This window comes from Mustela nivalis (genome assembly GCF_964662115.1).
Source record: "Mustela nivalis genome assembly, chromosome: 10".
Classification (NCBI taxonomy): domain Eukaryota; kingdom Metazoa; phylum Chordata; class Mammalia; order Carnivora; family Mustelidae; genus Mustela; species Mustela nivalis.
In genome coordinates, this window is record NC_139029.1 from 80082560 (window position 1) to 80099184 (window position 16625).

General features: G+C 39.6%; 1 long non-coding RNA gene across 1 annotated transcript; it reads left to right on the forward strand.

Annotated features, from left to right (window-relative positions):
- The first annotated feature begins 10514 nt into the window (after nucleotides 1-10514).
- Nucleotides 10515-14943, forward strand: LOC309841778. The gene is made up of 3 exons (XR_014299307.1): nucleotides 10515-10808; nucleotides 14538-14689; nucleotides 14773-14943. It is a non-coding gene; the product is annotated as an uncharacterized lncRNA (long non-coding RNA).
- The last annotated feature ends 1682 nt before the right edge of the window (nucleotides 14944-16625 follow it).

Consider the following 16625-nt stretch of genomic DNA (forward strand, 5'->3'; position numbering starts at 1 on the left):
ATACCAAATCTTGGAAAGTAGTTGTTTCCTAAAGGTAACTTGAAATGGGAAACCTAAAATCACATAAAGAACTTTTTAGACTCTGTTACATGAAAATCCATTTGTTTTCTTCGTATTTTTAGTGGATCATTTGTCCTTGCATGATTTTTATAAAAATTTGCAATGGTCATTTGGAAATATAAGCTCACCAAGTTATGAAGATCTTCTGAATGTTGACACATTTCATTACACAGTATTTAAAAATTGCATTCATTAATATTACCGTCAATCTCATCCAAAGCTCTTTAAGCATTAGGAAGCTGTCAAGCTCATCACTGGGGATACAATTTCTCCCAAATGCCAATTCTCATGTGAAATCTTAAATCTTATCATTGCAACAAGCATCGGCAGTTGCTTTTTTTTTTAAAAAGATAGGTTCACTTCATGTGATTTTGAGAAAATATCCTCCAAATACACCGAATAGAGTAATCATTTCAGCCATTCTTTCAAGTAAAAATAATGTTGTACAAAGTGGCTTGTTCAGCTCACAACCCAAGCAACTGCAAATGTGCTTCCTCTTTTTTTTTTTTTTTTAAAGATTTTATTTACTCATTTGAGAAAGAGAGAGCATGAACGGAAAGGAGAAGGAGAAACAGCCTCCCCATGAGCTGGGAGCCCAACATGGGGCTTGATTCCAGGATCCTGAGATCATGACCTGAGCCAAAGGCAGATGCTTGACCAACTGAGCCACCCAGAGGCTTCAAAAAGTGCTTCTTCTTGAGACAAACTTGCACTTCCATATGCAGCCAAAGTTCTTCATATCCACTTCCCATTTTATTATCTGGATTATTAAATATTATATGTAAAAGTCAAGTTTCAATAAAATTAATTTTTACTATTTCATAAAAGGCATTACTAATGAACTCGCGGTGTTGTTTTTTTAAAAACTGTGACCCCATGGCAGCTGAATAACATGACTACATTGTACTGCTGAATGTTATTGCCTTGATTTTGCTAAGGCATCAGAAATCTTACCCCCACTGCTTTTACACCATTACTGCAAACTGTCAACACAATGAAAAAAGCAAATAATATCTTAGTATTATCATGGAGATAGTTCATGCCTTGCAAATGCCCCAGAAAACTCTGAGGGACTCCCCATGTTCTATATTCCACACTTTGAGAACAACTGATATAGAGGATATAAAGAATAAAAATCTATGGAGGACAGTTGAAAAGAGTATTGAGGAAAACTGAAAGGTTTGGGGAAAAGAACTTTTCAGGGAAAGAAGTTAACTAATAAAAGTAATACTACATGCCTAAGGGTGTTTACAGTGCAGAATGACTGCAGACTTCTTGGAGGTACAAATATATCAACTTTAACATTGGTTTGTTCTGGGTAAGAATGTGAGCCTCCTTAGGGCGGTCATCTTGCCAACTGCGATTTTGACCAGATTGTCCCAAACACACCTCTATATATTTCTCTGGATAGAATTTAAACAAGTGAATGGGAAGGGTAGAAGGGAATTGCATTCATCCAGCTGCAAACAGAGATTTTTAAAAATCTCACAAAACAGAGGCTTCTAAGAGTGAACTTATACTGTGAACACATAAGCTTCAAAGAGTCCAGGTTCCGGGTGGAGTATTGACAGAGGCAAGACTAAAGAATCAGGAGAAGGTTGTCCTGCAGTAATTAAAACTAAACTGAAGAAGCCGAAAGATGCTGTTATTCTGTGTTTTCATAGCAGCATGTCCCAGCTGCCACAGAGGAGGCTCTATTAGCATTTACTTTACAAATCTCATTTCTTCAGAGGTCATAGCTCAAGCTGGAAATTCACTTCTGGTTGAAATTCCGTACCTTCTATTGGCCCTTGTCACAAATGGAAAGCTTTTCAAGTTTATTTTGGTTGTCTAAATATTGTAGAGTAGCCTGGTAATAAATCAACTTTATGCAATATTTTTCTTCTCTTTATCTCTAGTCATCTCGAAACACTAAGGGTTTCTTGCATGAGGGCAGAATCCTGTATAATACATAGATCACTGATAAAAAGATAATTTTGTGTTGTGAAACAGGTTAATAAGAAAGAATATTACTAGCCATTCATCTTTCTGCCTCCAAGGCAAAGAATATCTTCCAGAGAGATAGCAGTTGATGTCTTTTTAAAAACACAGTGATAATTTCCCCACCAAGATTATTGCCATATGGAGGGAAACTTGCGGTAGAAAGTTATCCGAAGCTTCAAATTTCATTCATACATTGTGATATCCTTGACATCACCATTTCTTTAAGCACAGTTAAGGTATATCGTGTAGAATATTTCATATAGTCCAATATGCAGTTATTTCTAGGACTAGGTTGGCATTTGGTGGTGTTTCCTGCCAAGGAATTTTGCAAAGGAAATCACTGTGCTTTGGTAGCGTGTGAACGATGTAATCTGCTGGGACATCGAGTACCTACCACATGAATAAAAATATGTACTCCCAGAAGGGCGGGGGAAAGCCTGGATTAAACAAAATTTACTGTGCTCTTCTGACCTCTGTGGGTCATAGGCCAAAAAGAGGACCAGTAAGTACACAGCTTTGGAGATAAAAGTAAATGAGATCAGGTGGTAGTCCCATGTTTCTATTGTGTTGGAAGAAAATACTTTTTTGGTCTGGAACGTTCGAACATCCACACTTGGCTTTGTAACTAATGTAGTGATTAAACACATTTATGTATTTCTAGACTAGGCATAGATGATAGATCAATGGAAAAACTTTCTGCTTTCTGTTTGTGCAATCTCTTATATTACCCAGATGGGCTTCTCAAAGATCTTTTTGGGAGGTATCTTGTTTGGAAGTTTACATAAGAATCACAGATTTCAAAAACATCATAGCGATAAATGGGGCCTTGGAGACGGTCTATGACTAGTCATTCATTTCTTAGTTGAAATGTATTTTCAACTCTTCAGGATTATATCAAATGAGAGTGAACCTCTAGATAGGAAATAGGTCAGAGAACTCCTTGAATTCCTTTCAAGACCTAGCTTTTCATGATTTAATAATAACAGATATGAAAATACTTCCATCAAAATAAAAGCCCTCCATACATTCTAGCTATTATTATTATCTTAACTATTGGTTAGATGCTAAAGACTGAAAGAGTAACAATAAATCCAGCACTAAGAAAAAGCTGTCTCTGTAGAGCCTTTCAAGAGAAGCAAAAGCAGCGTTAGCCTGCTGACTGGTCTTAATGGTGAGCAGTTGAAAGGAGCTTAGAATTTCCAAATTGACACAAAAGCAGTATAGGTGTCATTTCAACCCCGCAGAACCTTAATAATAATAAAAAAATAAAATTTAAAAAAAAAAACAACTTTGTTCTCTTTGTGAGTCAGAATAAATACGACCTATAAAGAGGCCACTGGCAGGAAGGATGGTGTTTGCTTACTCACAATGAATACCGTAATTGTGACATATTTATAATATTGATGCTTTTGTTTTTAGAGGTATGGTACACCTCCCCCAGCACGCATACACATCCTGAGCTGAAATGTGGCACCCAGAGCTTTCTCCTGCAGTTTCATCATTAATAGCATTATCATTAATGCAAATGTTGACACATTATCTACATGACCATTTTCTAGTAAGGAAATCCACAAATAATACTTGACATCTTGTTTGCATAGCAGCTACACTGTGTATTTCTCACAGCTCTTTCTATCTTTACTGCATATTGGAGCTCCACATCATTTTGGCCTGGTTCAAATTTTTTAATATGCAAAACCTGAGTCAACATCAAAGGACGAAATCAGTTTCAAAATGATTTTCCACACTAACAGTCTTATGAATCTGTACCAAATATCATCATGTTGATTACTAAATAGTTTTAAGATCCAGTGGTTTCATGCTGACTTCCCCCCCATTAATATGATACATATACTTTCATAATCCTTTTGGGGGCATGATTTCTTTTAGTTCTCATTTTCTTTTTTAAAATATAGTCTTCATTATATGTGTAATTTTTAAATACAACTCAAGGTTTTCTGGGATCGTGATGTTAATGATACTTCAATTATTTTAAACTATTGTTTGCAATGAGAAGCAAGGTGCTATGAATCTTTAGCATTAGAATTTCATCTGTATGACTAGAACCGTTATATAATATTGCACACTTGCTATCAATTCTGCAAGATTTAAATCAGGAACAATCTTTTAAGAGCAATACTTGCACCATAGGATGCAAACATCTCGGCTCCTAAGAAAAGCATTGCAGAGAGGGTTTGCTAATTGATTTTTCCTTAAGAACAATCTGTTTCTCTTCCAGTTTATTATAGGAAACACTGGCATGTGTCATTTTTCCAATATTTGGAGCTTGCTGCCTTAATAAATGCACATATCAGATGATGCTCTCTCCCTGTCTGATGGGCGGATGGTGTTGGGCAGAAGAAGGTCACAATGATGTTAAATTTGCTGCTGAGCAAAGGATCAAAGTGTAAATGGAATCTTGAAGCTGGGAAATGTGAGTGTGCCAGTGTAAATAATCTATTAATTATTGACAGCTAAGGGACCGAAAATTCCTATTTAGTCATGACATCTTCATTTTCACACTGACTGAACCATTTCTGGCATTTTTAAAATTAAAGTTTTCTTTTACTATAGACATGAAATATTTCAATTTATACTCAGCCTCTGCTGATGCTTTCTTCTTTTGACATTTTTGTCTGATTTCTGCATATTAAAGCAATATCAGATATGACAAAAAGCAAGAATGGAGCCAACTATGAGAAATAGAACAATGGTATTAGGATTGCCTACGCATTACACATTTAAAAAATTCTGTCCCTGAATAGAGGAAAACAAACCCCCAGGAAAAATGTAAGTGATGTTTGAGAAGCCTCAGGCACGTTAGCTATTTTAGAAGCCAAATGGCATTGAAGGTGCTGACATTTACAAGACCATTTAGCCGATATGGCAGGACCGTAGGCCATTTTTCAAACATTTTGAAATAGAGCCAAGAAAAGTGTGATGCAAATGTAACATATTTTAGTGTCCTTGCTCTATGTTTTAAAAAAATTACTGTTATAAATTGGGCGATGACATGATATCCTGATATGTGCAGTTTCTATTTCTATGTACAATCATCAGGATTTCTTCATTTCCAGCATTCGCTATTTATTTCACTGAAGTAACCGATACTCTGTTCATCGCATTTTAACCAGAGAGAATGAAAACGTCGCCTAACGAAAAGGTTGGCACCATCCGAGAACATCTGGGGACTTCTGAGGCACAGTGGGTTGGTGCCCCTGACATGTGGGGGGACGGCTTCTATTAACAGTGCACTTCCATTGATGAGGTAATGTGCAGACCTTTGATAACTATAAAGACCATCTCTTCTGGGTTTCTTAACAAACTAAAAGGTTGAATCAGGTTCCCTGAAGTTTGCGAACCCCCTTTTGTACATTTGGGTCAAGTTTGAAGCCCAAATGGGCCAATTTATGTTTTCAGGTTAGTTTTGCTTTGAGTTGAGGAGGCACATTTGAACCTTCCATTCAACAATCCAACTCCGGGGATGTGAATAACGGTGAACTGTTCACACGAGCCCTGGCACACCTCCACCGCTGGGTTTCCTACTGCTGGACTGCTGGTCCGAACTGGCTTTAAAGGATTCAACACCAGGAGGAGGTCTTTCATGTTTCTCTAACTTTGATTTCGCACTCCCTGTTACTGATCATTTATGATAAACTGGAGCCTTTTGAGGTGAGCAATGTCATAGCTACTGTCTACGTTTGAAATGACACAATATTGATGCATTTTACAACTAAGAAGTATATAAAATAGATGATTTTTAAAGAACTGTTTTAGGTAATATGCCAAGACAGATAAAGAAAAGTAGGAGGGAATGTCACCATGGGACAAATTTAAGGATAAGGAATTTAATGATATAGTTTGTTTAAAAGAAGGCAGAAGGATCAGAGAAGGAATGTATCAGAGGTTAAGCTAATAGCTAGCCATTATTCCTAACGCGAGCACATAGTAGGGATGAGCCTCTGCATCCTGTCTTTGGTTTGGGAAGATATTTTTCTTCCTTGGGGTGATGTTAGGCATTATGTGTTCTACAACAACAGCATGTGAAATGGAAGAAATATGGATCCATCCATATTGCTTACAACAAGGGAGAACCTGCTCAGCCATAGCCCGGGTGGTACTTGAAATGCTTATTCTTTCCAGCAGAGGGCACCAGTAACCAGTGCACTCCAGCTGCGCATGATGGTCTTTCCCGTAAGATGAATAACCATACTTCCAAGTCACGTAATGAGAAGCACTAGTTCTTATTTTTGTTGTTGTTATCATGACATAATATCTTCTATTTATTCCAGTGAACAGTTCCAATCCCTTTAGCTTCAATGGAAATATCAATATCCAGTTCAAAGCCCTCTCTCAGCGTCCAGAATGGGTCTATTAAAACAAATCCACATGTTTTCACACTTCTGAATGAAAGGAACTTTTCTGACTTTCCTAACACTAACACTTCTGCTCATTGAAGCAGGATTCCAAAACACAACAGTGCCAATCATACATACTTGAAATCTTTGAATGGGTAGAAGTGGTGCTTTTAAGAACGGTAGCCCTGCCGCCGCCATGGGAACTTTTTTCCCAGAAGACACAAAGTTCAACAAACCTTGATTTCATAGATGTACTCCAAAAATTCTAAGTAGCAAATCTCCTTATGTAGTTAGATATTATTTGTGGAATCATCTTAGTATTTAAATATTAACGTTAATTTGGCAGCCTGCTGTGACTGAAGCTTAATTCCTGGGGAAGTGACAAATATTTCACACATATTACCCAAACATTATTCTCAAACTTTAACTAAAGAACTTTGGCCCTTTTCATTAACTTGGACCAGAGGTGCAAAAGGGAGAAGCAATGGAACTTCATGTATCTTAACTGTTCCTCATGAACTTATCTGTAAAAGCCAATAGCAGATACCCCTAAGTCACTGACAAGAAAGAGTTCCTTGCAATGTTTTTATATATTAGCAATCTAAAAACATTATTGTTGAGTGACGGTTATCTAAATGTAAGTTCTAAGTATATTCTTTAAAGAAGTTCTGTAGGACATTCTAAATAAAATTGATATATTTTTATATCCCCATGTGTCTGTAGATACTCATGTGTTTAACTCTGGATCTTTGTGAGTCTCATTTTGGGGGGTGGGTTGGGACTTAGACCTTATGAATATGTGCGGTAATAAAAAACATGAATGTACCCTGTGCCTCACTGAAATAGCACATTTTACTCTAAAATTATACCTTTTATGGCTTTCACTGAAAATATAGACTGTTACACTGGTCTATCAATCAGTTTTGAATTTTGCTACTCATATTTCTCTATCACTGGTTTATAGAGAGTGTCCATTTTGCTTTCCATCACTACCACACTCAGATGAGTGCAGAAAAAGTTATATTCTGGAATATGGTGAAGATTTATGCCATTTTGAATGGATTATTTCAGGTTGCCTGAATTTTTAATACCCCTTTCTTGTCACGGAGGAGAGAACTTTGTTATTTTTGGCTTTCATTAGAGTTCTCACTTCGAAGTTGGTTAGTACGGGTTTCTGCTTTCAAAGCTGACATCTCTTTTCTTTTTAGCATCTGTTACATAAACAGGGTGAATAGCTACAGGGTTCCAAAATTGTGAAGGAAGCAGCGAACCCTCTTCACTAGCCCATATAACTGACAGCACTTAGCTCTCTCTATCCTGCTGGCTCAGTTCTGCAGAGAAGCAGTGTTGTGTTTCCTTCCTGACACCGAGGTGCTGACAACGGGCAGATCTGAGGCAAGGAGTGTTATGGGGAGGAGAGCAGAGGAAGGAAGTCTGGTGGTGAGAACGACGATAATAAAGGAAATTATTAATACTTCAATAGTGGGTTTTGGCATGGGTATCTCACCAATCTTCAAACCAACCTTCTGAGAAATAGCCAATCATTATGACAACTTATTTTAAAAATTATATATACGCATTTGAGTATGTATATGTGTGTATATATATATATATATATTTTTTTTTAAGTAAATAAGAGGATTAATATGCTAGGCAGGAATTTTTTTCTTTCCTTTCTGCTCTCTAAGCTCATGTTAAGGCAGGGGTTGGGCAAATCAAAATACCTGAAACAGCAAGGAAAATATCTCACACCACAAGAAGCTTCAGTGTAGAGTGGCTCCAGGGCAGAATGAGGTCTTTAAGGAGTAAGCCTTTGTCACAGTCTTTCTGCTCTGCTGTTCTCATAGCACAGAGGAATTGTCCTTACCTTGTGTCTTTATGGTCATATGATAGCTGCCACAGCCCCAGGAGTCACAGTTTGCATTGTCAAACACAGGGTCTAGCACAGTTTCTTAAAAATAGTAAAATTTGGTGCCTCAAATTGAAGTGTTTCACTTTGAGCTCCAATGATGGCTTAATTCTCAAACTACACAAGGAAGCAAAATAGCTCTTTTTGCTCCCGCCTCTTAAGTACAAGTATAGCACAAAAACAAAAAAAAATAAAAAAATAAAACCTTAGGCTCAGAGAGTTTAAATAATTTGTTCCAGAATCTTGAGGCAGAAACAGAACATGGTGCTCAGTGTTCTAAATCCAGTGCTCTGTCCTGAAAGGTTTGGGGCTTAGAGAAGACAGGCCTCTCAGACATCTATTTCTTTGTGCATACTTCTTCATACATAGTAGGCATTCAATCAGCAACAGTTGATTTGATTTTAGGATTAAAAACAAAATTAAGGGACGCCTCTGCCTTCAGCTCGGGTCATGATTCCAGAGTCCTGGGATCGAGCCCCGCATTGGGCTCTCTGCTCAGCAGGGAGTCTGCTTCCTCCTCTCTCTCTCTGCCTGCCTCTCTGTCTATTTGTGATCTCTGTCTGTCAAATAACATAAAATCTTTTAAAAAATAAATAAATAAAAACAAAATTAAAATGAAGTTCCCTTGGGCTATTTGGCTTTGCTCTCTTTCTAGCATTTCCCTGCGTTAAGTTTAATTGAATTTGAGCCAGATCAACTGTGAGAAATGTCCAGGACCCAGATATCTTCTCTTATGTGTTTACTTTGTGCCATTATCAATCAGCATATACGAGGATCATCAGAATTGGTGAGCTCGTTCTGCTGTGTTTAGGATCCTAGCTCCACTCTCTGTCACTAATCAGCCCATTAACCAAAAGCCATTTTTGAGTACCCCCCACTAGTACTCCGTTCTAACTACTTCAAAATATGCAAGATGCAGTCTCCTTTGTCAAGTAGTTTGCAGTATATTTTCAAGAGACATAGCCAAGTCCATAGAACAGGTTAGCTAACAATATTAGGCCGTTTCATATGCATCAAATATATAAGCTTTCTGGGAGTCCAAAACACAGATAAGAATAAGGTGTGAGCTGGCCCTTGGCAGGCAAACTGGTCTCAGGGGAGCAGAATCATAACTCTGATGGAGAAGCCCTCCTCGAATTTTATGAACATGAGTTTTCTCAGGTATCTGCAGTCATGCCACCTGGCGAGGTTAGAACTTAATATGTCTCCGAGGCATAACTAGGACCTGGAAAACTGGGACAATTGCTTAGGGCTGTGAACTCTATGCACCAAAACAGTGATTCAGCGAGTCAGCCTTGGGGAGGGGTGGGGGGTAAAGGAGGATATTTTCATTTAGGCAGTTCTAATTAAGATGCAGAGTTTGAGGGATCAGTCCAAGCAAAGAATCAGCCGATATATGGGCCCATCATCCCCAATACAGAGTCGGCCAAGCCCCACAGCCCCTTTTATGACTTGTGTCATATGGTTTCTATTCAAACCTCATTTCACTAACCGTATCAGAAGGATGGGCTCAGCAGACAAGCAAGAGTTCTCTGACTGGTTGTTTCTTTTTGGAAGTCAACAGCAGGAGCGGACAATTGACACCAGGAGGATGAGCTTTCTAGGCAAAAGTTTACACAGAGAAAAGCCAGAGAGAGGGTCTGGAAAATTGCTCATAAAGTTAATCCTAACCGGGGGGTGGGGGGAAAGAATCCTAATAGTATCCACCCCATAGGATTTTATGAGGTTTTAGCGCGATAACAGATGCAAAGGCGTGGGAAGTTTCTTTTTTTTTTTTTTTTTTAAGATTTTATTTATTTATCAGAGAGAGAGGGAGAAAGCGAGCACAGGCAGACAGAGAGGCAGGCAGAGGCAGAGGGAGAAGCAGGCTCCCTGCTGAGCAAGGAGCCCGATGTGGGACTCGATCCCAGGACGCTGGGATCATGACCTGAGCCGAAGGCAGCTGCTTAACCAACTGAGCCACCCAGGCGTCCCCGTGGGAAGTTTCTTGACAGAGAAGGTGTTCAGTATCGTTATCTAGATCAGTCACCTCACTCCCACTCCCCATTCTTCTCCCTCTGCCCACTTCTCCTGCCCCGGGCTAAGCTGGCCCTCGGGGCCGCGCACCCTCCCTGGGCGTTCGGCACGCTCCGCCAAGCCTCTCTTGGGGGGCCTATGTGGACCTCCAGGCGTCTCTGCACGCCACAGTCAAAACTTACCTGTTCCATTTGGAGCCCCACTAACTCTGCCGCGGGCGTCTGCATTTTAACCAGACAATGCTTAAGTGTGAATGAACGTCTCTACCGCCGAACTCCGAGGCGCGGACAGGGACTTCCGGACACAGGGCTCCCTCCGTGCGCTCCTCACCACACGCCTGTGCGCGGTCCTGCACTCGGGTGAGGCCTTGAAAGCCGGAGAGGAAATGGCAAGATGGCGCTGAAGAACCAGGCGTCGCGAGAGGAGCGGAAACGGGACGCCGCCCAGTTACTTCCACAGAAACTGGGAACCGATGAAAAGAGGCAAGCGAATTTGTGGTCATTTAAAGCCTAAAGACACATTGAATAACATTTCTTAATTTTTTTCGGTTTCTATCTTTTTCCCACAATGGAAGAAACTGTCCGATATAGTATAAACCGCTAATATTGTGCTCTAGGCAGAACAAGGCTCTGTGAGCCAATGCAGGCTGGTTTCGGGGAAACTAACAACATTATTGATTTTAGTCAAGCTTATTAGAATCAGTGTTACATGCCCTCTTCCTCTACCAGATTGTATTTGGACTTCATTATGAAATCTCATTACATTAAAAGGAGGCAGCAGCGTATTCTGTAAATAAAAAATTTCCAAAGATGGATTTGTTAAAATTAGTATATCTGTGAAACCTGCTTTGGGTATCAATCTGTCAAGAAACAGAATCATATATTTTCTGATTCTACTATTCTTTTTTTTTTTTTTTTTTTTTTTTTTTTGTACTGGGAATATTCACGAAATCTAGCAGCATACAGAATCTTCACTTGTTTTCCTGTTAGCAACCTCTGTGCAACATATTGTTATACAACCTGGGTAAGACATCACATCACATAATGACTACAGACAGCTTGAAGGGATGAACATGAGTTTTTTTTCCCCCTTTCCATACAGCTCCGTAACACAGTAGACTCTTGAATCCCAAACAAGAGCTATGGAAATGGAGTTCAGTCTCCAGCCAGCCTGGCCTGGGTTTTTTTTTTTAAGTGCACCGATATGGAGGACTAGGAGAGATTTGAAGTAACTCCCATTTCTGCTTCAGTATGTGCCATATCATTTGGATTAGGCGGCTTAAGTGAATTGATAAAATTGATGGAAATGAACTGATAGAGGAAATTACTTTTCCAAAACAAACAGTTACAATATGTACTCTTCTCTCAGGCACTCGCTCCTGTGTCTGTTTATTCAGCACCAGCAAGCACAGTCCTGTAAATACTGGAGAAAATGATGAAAACCATTTATCCAGAAAGCTCAATATTCTCTCATCCAAAATTATAACTACCAGCTCCATACCAAACCACAGGGGTGCCTTCAGTGGGCACTGAGGAGCAATCTTGGGATCACCATTGGAGAGGAAGTGATGGTGAGAAGTCAGATGGGTTCCTGAAGAAGCAACCAGAAGAGGTTCCTGAAGTTAACCCATTGCCTGCATTTCTCTATCTGCCTATGCACAGCTACCAGGGGTAAACCTGCACTCCCTTTGTCCTGGAATGGTTCCTTCCCTCCCACCCAGTTGACATTTAAGATCTATGTAGTTCTAGGCATTGATCTGATCTCTTGTGCTAAGACTGACCTGGGGAGAAAGATTTAAGCACTGAGATACTGGACAAAACATTAGTGTGTAGGGAGAGGACACAGGGAAGTTAAGAGAACTCCCAGGACTCAAGTCTCCTAGAAATTGGTGACAGCCAAAGTGACAGGCTAGTTTCTTGCATCTCTTCTGATGTGGTTTTCCCTATCCACCATACCTTATAGGTTTAGTAGTGGGCTCATAAATTTACTTAAGCCTCGCACAGGAAAAAGTAGTGTCTTTATGTTCTGTAATTCATCTCAGTCTTCTTGACGAAGACTGTCCCCTACCCTGCGTACTTTGAGCTGCCGGCTAATAAGGTATCTGCCTCCTCTGCTTTGAATGGTTTCATGTTGGCCTCTGGTTCATCCATCTGGCCTCCTCCCAGGACGGCCTGTGTGCCAGTGCTCTGGCACCATGAGAACTAGGCTTGCTCCCAAACCCTGGGGATGTCCTAGAGATCTGGGGCCTGGAATACTGTTCTCAGTGTTCCTGACTTCCCCTGGAATTTTAAGTTTTGTATTACCACCTTCCCTTGGGCTATGACCCCATGATAAGGGTGGTGGGAAAAGGGTAGGTTGAGAGAGAGATCATATACAGATCTACATGCATACATATCCCTCTACATCTGCATCTTTCCTTCCTGCCATTCCTCAGTTCCAGCAAGATTCTTTTTCACTTCCTCTTCCCGTCTAATCAGGACGTCTACACCCTATGTTCTCTCTGCAGATCCTAGTATTACAATGCATTCCCATTCTTCATTGAAGTTTAAGGAGAAACTAATTCAACAATAAAGGATCACAATTCAGAAGGCATTTCAAAAACATTAGAACAGTCACCCACTGTTACATCGGTAGAGGTAAAATTTGAATGGAATTATAAAATACTGAGATTTTCTCTTCCCCATATAATCCTTCTTCGCAGTGCCCATTTTCAGAGACAAGAAATAAAGATATGTATTGTCCTCACTCCTGTTTGTTCAGCTAAATATCTCGGCATCATTAGAATCTCCTAAAATTATTCAAACCAGATAGGCATTTACATTCTCTTCAGTCATCACACAATACTTGGAAAAGGACGTATAGAACTGGTGACAGAAATGAAGAAGGTTTGTGCATCAGTCTGGTTATTATCAGTCTGCATTTATATTTATAACATTCTCTTGCAATGACTTCATTACAGCCCTTCAAAACAAGGAATGTCTCACTCCAAGTTTGTAGTGTTGTATATACAGAGGCATTAGGTTATGAAATTAGTTTTCTAAGCTTCTACAGAGGGGGAAATGATCTCATTGTACTCAACACTAGTCAATAACTCCCCTGGAGTATATTATGCAACTCTGGATAGAAGATATCACAACATTACAGTACATCCCTGGGGAGGCAACTGAGACTCAATCATTCAACATATATTTATTCAGCAAATATCTCTTGGACTTTATATGCCAACTCTTTTTTTTTTTGGTGCTGGAGACAAAATGGTGAAGCATTAAACAGTGTAGATAAATTCTCTTCCCTGAAGGAGCTTGCATGCTAGCAAGAAAAATAAGAGAGAGGGATATAAAGCAAGGATGAAGGATATCTAAGTACCTTCAAGGGTGTGTTCATCAGAGGATGAAAAACCTTAGAGAAGGGGCATGGGATGCAATTTTAGTAGAAGGCCTGAATTTTAGAAAAGGGAGGAACCTGCATTTCTATTGGGTGTTGTTCTATAGAACAAGACTCGGATCAATGGGGAGAATCTGGGAGGCAAATCTTGTTCAGTATAAGAAAGAACTTGCTAGCAATTGGAATTTGATTACAGCTGTCTCTATACAACCCCCATACATGGCTGGTAGGAATGTAAATTGTGCAGCTCCTTTGGAAAACAATCTGACAGTTCCCTAAATGATTAAACCTACATTTACCCTATGACTGAAAAATCCCACTACTAGGTCTATACCCAAGAGAAGTGAAAACATGTAAGAGAAGTGTAACATGTCAACATAAAAAGTTATACATGAATGTTTATAGGGGTATGATTCACAATAGAGAAAAGGGGGAAACAATCCAACTGTCTGATAAAGGATAATACAATATTAATTGACTATAAAAAGGAATGAAGTACTGATACGTACTGCAACATGGATGAACCTTGAAAACATTATGCTAAGTGAAAGAAGGCAATCACAGAAGACTACAGTATTGTGTGATTCCATTCATGTGAAAGTACAGAACAGGGATCTCTATAGAGACAAAAATTAAATTAGTGATTGCTTAGGGCTTTGGGCAGGGAGGATGAGAAATGAGAGCTGAAGGGTATTCGGGTTCTTTTCAAGGTGATGAAAATGTTTTAAAATTGGGATGATGGGTGCACATATCTGAGAATATACTGATATTTTATGCTTTAATAAATTTAGTAAATTGCATGGTATATGTATTTTATCTCAACAAAGCTGTTAAAAAGGAAGAAATATCTGAATCTGTGATTTGAAAATGGCCTTCAAACCAAATGTACGAGACATCCCAAATTACAGCTTCTACCCGAAGGAAGAGAGAAGACCTATTGCAGACTCCATCTGAGCCTTTAAATTCTTTGCTTTAGCAGGTATGCAAATCTGAAATTCAGTCTCTGATGATTTGAAAGATAATCCCTGCCTCTTTCAGTATTTTCTGTGTCCTTTGTCCTAGGCTCTTATTCCTAGAGGTGCAAAAAACTTTGAGAGGCAGGAGCATGAGGATCTGGGAGAATTTCTCCAACCAGCTGTTACTCTTCTCTTCCAACAAACGTTTATCCAAAAGGCAACTGTGAAAAAGAATATAAAACGAAGGAAGGATATTCTGTTCACTAAGATATTTTTTAAAATTTATAATAAGGAGCAAAATATCGACGATTTCAAATGTTATCTCTTATTATTATGTGACATGACACAAGTTTTATTTATTGGCATGTATGGAGTATTCATTGTGCTGTGGGCACTTTAGTGCACCTTGGTCATAATCCTGTTTGGTGTTAAAAAAAGGGAGCTCAGAGAGACTGCAGCTTGCCTAAAATCCCATTGTTCTTGGCTAGTGGCAGAGGCAGGATTTGAATTTGCGCCTTTCAGACATCAAAGTCTGTTGGGGCAAGTCACCTTTGGAAACAGTGGACCAAGACTGCAGCTTGAGTCTCCTTACTGCCAAGGCGTCTGAAACAACATAAGTGTGAAAAGGAAACCTGGCTACCTGGAGGGTCCCTCAGCAAAGTTATGACAAGTGAGGCCACCTCCACAAGTGAGTTCTCCCTACTATTTCATAACTGTGCGACGTCCTCAAAATCCAGATTTTCGTATTTCACGATTGCTGGATTCACATGGCAGCATTCCCTCTCCCTTGTCTTTTTTCTCTTGCTTTCACCCTACACAAATTGCTAGTTGTTGAGCTGCCAACAACCCAGAGCTCCCCTGGTGCTTCTCACACATCTCCAGAAACGATGTCAGACCAGCTCGGCTCATGTTCATATTCTCCTTGGCTGATGAAATATTTAAACCGTGCTGATAGCCTCAGATGGCATTTTAGATGCTGAATACACCCCCCTGTGGGTCTCCTTCCAGAGGAACAGTAGGCTGCAGTGCCCTGCATCCATTTCTTTCCCATGTTTATGCTAAAAATGACACTTCCTCTTCGTGCTTTTTAATCAAAAGCAGCTCATCACCAACATTAAAAAAAAAAAAAAAAGCCATTTCTAGTAGGCTTGACTGGCCAAGTGCACACAATTAGTAAGACCTTTTGGAGGAAGAATTTACAGAAAAATGCTCCATTCGTTGACTTTCAATTAAAATGATAAGAGCAACAGATCAAGTGATAGGAAACCTGTTGCCTTTCTGTCAACCCTGGGGCTGGTGCGTGGTGGGAGAGCGAGGCTCTCTTTGCAAGCACAGGTGAGCAGGTCATTCCGAGAGCAGCATTTACACCCAAGCTAATTGATGAAGACATTTTCATTTTGACCTGATCCCATAGAAAACAGACAAACAAACCCAAAACACTTGTCAAAGAGCTGTGCTAACACAGGTAAGGTTAATAGGTGTGAGGGACTAGACTTTCCTTAATATTAATCAAAAATAATTTGAGCCTTAACACGATGGCCTTGCTCCTTAATTTTGATGGTAAAAATCAGAACATTTCCCTTCAATGCTGTTAATGGGGTCAGTCTCTGAGTCTGAGCTGGTTGCCATGCCGTCAGTCCTGTGGAATCCTAAAAACCATCATCATTTGTTTCTAAACAGATCAAGAGCTATTTACCATCTCAGTGTTTTGTGCACAGCTGGGTGTCTGGCAAATGTCCAATATCCATTAACATTTAAAAATTAGTCCCATAATGCATCTTTTCTAGAGCTTGAGAAGTACACACAGTGACACATGTTGGGAACCAATTACACTTGCACCACCATTAGTCTGGCTGCATTCAACTTCCCAGTAAATGCAGGCTAATTTAGTTTCCAGAATAGTGTGTCTAAATTCATACAATGACCTTAGAGAAGGCTGAGTATCTAAAGATTTAAAGT